Source organism: Puntigrus tetrazona, chromosome 7 (genome assembly GCF_018831695.1).
Source record: "Puntigrus tetrazona isolate hp1 chromosome 7, ASM1883169v1, whole genome shotgun sequence".
Taxonomy (NCBI): Eukaryota; Metazoa; Chordata; class Actinopteri; order Cypriniformes; family Cyprinidae; genus Puntigrus; species Puntigrus tetrazona.
The window spans coordinates 18,974,330-18,979,476 of NC_056705.1; positions in this window are offsets into that span (position 1 = coordinate 18,974,330).

The window sequence follows — 5,147 nt, forward strand, 5'->3', positions numbered from 1 at the left end:
AAATTTACAGGATGCTTACGTAGTTTCTCATAGAATTTTGGTTTCTCAGTTCATGACCCCTTTAAAATGTAAAGACATTTATCCGTGAGCGTCTCTTCGATTTAAAGTGAACCCTACAATTTGGACAAGTGTAGCCTTGTGCTATAATGTAAAAAATAAATTCATTAAAAGGCAGATGGTTTTTATTTGTGAAAATTTTATATTGTATTAAATGTACTGTTTTAGTAATATCTACTTTGGAACCTATTTGAGGGAATTACGCAATATTTGCAACAAAGCTTATGAAGTATAGCTACTTCTTATTCTGGTTTCTTCACCTGCAGATTTTAAAACACCATTAAAAACATGTCTAACTCAATGGCAGTGAGTTAACTTCATGCTAACTGGTTATAGATATACTGGTGTCAGTTTTTACTGCATTCTAAAATTGATTCTAAAAGAACACATCAATGTGTGTTTGACACACTTTCTGTTTGAAAAGTTTAAAATCTCACTTCATTTAAATAACCACTTGCTTGTGTGTACTGATCTCCTTGCTGGGTTTAAGGAAAGAAGGAGTTAAAATTGAATTAGAAACATTATAAATACATACAATTTATCCACTAACATTTATAAACTATGCAAATACAGGGCTCAACAATAAGGGCTCAGTTGTCAGATGATCAGTCAGATCAGTGCTATACTTTGAATATGTTTATTGATCTTTATATACAGAAATACATAGAAAAAGGTCTGCAAAGTCTGCTGAAAAAGGCCACCAAAATCAAGGCTATTTGTCTTACTAACATTTCTTTAAAAACTGGTCCACACAAAAATGTAATGGTCATGACTTACTCACCCTTATGTTGTTCGAATCCTGTATGCAGTTCTTTCTTCAGCAGAACATAAAAGAACATATTATGAAGAATATTAGAAACCATTTTCCCATTGACTACCACTGTATGGACAAAAATGGAAGTCAATGAGAAATGAACATATCTTCTTTCATATTCCATAGAAAGAAATCACTGCACAAGTTTGGAACAGTCGAAGGTGGAGTAAACGATGATAGAATTTAATAAAAGGTAAAAACCTAATAATGTGTTTGTCAATTTTGATGTAAGGAAATGAATTGTTGGACATTCAAATAATTCTTATTGTTGAGCCCTGGAATGTAAAAGTTTACTGAAAAAGTGCAAACAGCAAACAAAGGCAACTGATGAATTACAGCAGCAGCATAACAGTGAACAACATCATTAGTTTGAGCCCATTCTAATTTAAAGGCAGCTTTGTGAATATTTCTTGTGATTCACAAAAAAGCAAAAAGTTATTAGATAGGTTTGACCTTATAACCCTGTAAAGATTACTAGATGTTCTAAGTATTCAGTGGGCAAGCGTGGGCAACACGAAAAGCATATTTACAGTACAGACACACGTATACAAAAACACACACATATTTAACACGCATGCACTCAAATACACATTTTACACACCACTACAAGTTGACAGTACTATCAGCCACCGGCAAAAAGTCCCTTTGAAATACATTTAAATGTGTAGAAAGGGGTCTTCCACCCATTTGTGTACAACAAACAGATTATAGAGTGTTATCAAGAAGTGGGAGGGTTGTTCTGGGCCATGCACACAGTGGTTGGAACACCACGATTCATGACACACACACAGAGTCTGCAGGCGGTTTGTGCCGGCCCTGCCGAGAAGCCTCTACAGACATGAAAAAGAAGAGAGACAACAGACGAGTTATTACCCAGACACCTAGAGAACAAAGACGGGAGAAGAGGGCGCGGGATGACGTGCGAGCCAGCGCAGAGGAGACATGGAAGGGGTCAGGAGGAGTAGGAGGAAGGGATGAAAGGAGAGCACAGGGTGACGTTAATGCGGTCTGCTAGCAAGCACGTTTTGCAGGCGTATAAGGCAGGCTTTAGCATCATACCTCATTGAGCAGAGTGTATGTTGACACCGCTTGTTCAAAACTTCAGCTCGTTCACAGCATGCAGGTGTTTCACTGTTTCCTTCAAATGTTAATGGTTTAATTCATCACCATGCTCATCAGTGCAGTCTGCCATGCGGCTCCACCTGGAGACATACTTTCTTTTTCTTTTGACTCGCATCAAAGACCTTCCAATGCAGCTCTTTGTGCCAAAGAGAGTATTGGTACATCGTCCAATGAGAGAAACAGAAATAAAACATAAAACATTCCACTGCAATCAATGAAATAAAAAACCCAAGCGCTCTAACAGGTTTCATAGAAAATTTATTTCATGCTATGGTTGAAGTCATGTTTTCCTGTTTTTCTATGCAGTTATTGTTGCATAACATAGTGCATGCATTTGTTTTTCCCCAAAGTTAGCTAAATTGCATACAATTCTCTTATAATGTAAATATACATTTGTCTTTTTTGCTTTTCTTTGTGTTTTAGTACCTAAAAGTAATGAGAGAAAATGTAAAACATCTCAACAGGATGCCGTTTTTCTCGTTTTTTGATGTTTTTTCTCCAAAAATAACACTGTTAAAAGTCTGCACTTGATATGTGAAATAAACAGTTGCTCACGACAGTTTCCACAGGATCTATTCACCAATAAGTAAGACATAAAACAGAAAAATATCTCATTTTGCTCAGTTTTTTTTCTCTATAAGATCCAGAATCACAAGCATGCCAGACAGAAACAAAGTTGAAAAGTGGAATTTACAATCTATCTGACGGCAGTAACCACTAGCGTCTCGTTCAGAATTTGAGGTCAATGTGACCAGAGCTGAGTCGTGTGGTTAACAACAAAGACAGAATGAAGAAATCAGTTAGCTGAAATAAAGAACATGGTCTCTGAACATCTCATTATCCATGGCTACATGTCAATTCTGCAAAAGTCAAGAACTCTTGAAAGAAAATATTTGTTTTGTACAGACAAATTCATAACAGATATAGAATATTTTCCTCTTTTTTTAATGTAACACCATGCAGCTCATGCTAAAATGAACAGGTAAGAGTCCACTACATCTGTCACTGCAGGTACTATCATTAGTATTATGATTATAAAACTTCTTTTGCTGGCTTTAAAGCCATCCGTGCATCACACTCTTCAATCGATGGTCCTTAAGGTCTTCCTTAAAAAAAGTCCTGGTCCGTGAGATTCCTCAGGCAGTCGGAATCTGGATAAAAACCCGCGCCACCTCGTCGACTAACAACATCCTGTATTGTGCTTGCTTTCTACACATACGTCCTTCCTTTGGACTCCAGCCTGAAATCCCTCTGGCCATTGTGTGGAGTCCAGCAAGGCTGGAGAAGGGAAACCAAGGTTTTGAGATGCTGCTGCCTTCTCAGGTCACTTTGAGCACCTCTGACTGCATATACTTAACTAGGGCAGTTTCCTCTTTGCAGGGATCTGCAGTAGAAAATACAGGGGAGGATGGGATTGCTCAGGGTCATCCTGCCATTGGGCCTTGTTTTCATTCAGCTCACAGAATGAGGAGGAAATGGGCTGAGAAAATATGATTTCCCTTTTGTCTGCATTGTAAAAACGTTCATTTGGGTTGCTTTCGCAATCCAGGGCTAAAGAGGTCGGAGAAAGAGAGATGGACAGAAATGCACAGGAAGAGTGAAAGAAGTGCAGAGTAAGGAGAGATGTTTGCTGTGGACAGCGAGAAAAAGGGAGTCCTGATACCTCCTACCTGGGGTCTTGTTAATGAGGTGATGAAGAAAGAAGGGAGGAAGACTCCACCAGAGCAAAGGGGAAGTACAGTAAAAATTAAACGGCCAAACCAAACAAAAAAAAAAGAAACAGTTAAAAAGGTGTTTCGTCCTCCAGGTGTCTGAAAGGACTTTATGTGAGAATATACTCAGACAGGGGAGGATTTATAAGTAAATATTCATAGCAAATCCTTAAAGTATCATTATTTCAATCCAGTTCTGAATTGGTTCCAGGAACAACAACAGTGTGCTCTAAAAGAAAGGTTTACCTTTCTCATCCCAGTTCTTTAGTTGTGTCTGTTAAACACTCGAAACTAGGAAATCCTTAAAAATTTCCCTGAGATCATTTGGAGGTTTTCTTTCTCTCTGATGGCTTTGTATGAGTTGAGAGTCGGTACGGAAAGACAAGAAACAAGCAAAACGGACGGAAGAGAAAAAGCAGGAAGGGAGGAGACAAAAACACAGCTCCAGAAAACAAGGACCAGAGAACAAGACAGACCAGACCAAATCAAACAGTGCAGAGAACAGAAGGCAGCAGAGCAGGAGGAAGACCCAGGGTAACAGCTCTAACTACAACATCTCCATTTCTTAGAGAATGGAGGGGATTGGAGAATGGGACCGCCAAAGAGGAGAACAGGTGGGCCGCAGGACCCAGTGGACATCGATACCACCTCGGCCAGAGTTCGGGCCTTGCTGGTTATGGTGCCCAGGCTTCGGGACTTTTGATAACCTTGGTTTAGTAGAGAGAAATGTGCACATGGCAGTTGCTGAGACACAAAGGTTTCATCTTGACCTCTGTCAGTTTGCTCCACACCATGTTTGCTGCTATGGGTCAGGTTTAAAGGGTTTAATATGGCATGCAATCTCTGTGAGGGCATGCACAAAGATCGGTTGGTTAATCTGGCATTAGATCGAGCAAAGAAGTCTGTTGATTGCAAGGCAAAATTTGCAACTAGAATTTAGAATTTCACAGATTCGTTAATTTTGAAATTAAGGCAACCAATAATCCAGTCTAATGATTTGTCAGAGTCAGACCCTTAGGCCATTTTTCCATAGTCTTTTTATGTCTTGCACTATCATTTTGAGTCATTTTAACAACACATTGTAAATATATGACAAATGTAAAAGGAAAGTATCAGCTTTCAAATTATATGATTATTATGTTGCCAAATGGCGGTTGTGATAAAAATAAGGCCTTTTTCTATTCTTTTTTTGTTATTATTTATTACATTTTTGATTGTGTTGGAGTTTTACTGCCTTTATTGTTCATTTCTTTCAAAAACTGCAGTGTACTTATTGGTACGAATTTCATGTATCACTTAAAAAGTGCACCCCGGTACATTTACGCCATGAGACTCGGCAGGCTATTTTATTTAATCAATTAATTAATTAAGTGAAACCAGCCATTTTATTGACACCTTTCCAAGGTTTAAAAAAAAATATTGGACAATTACTGTATCAGAAC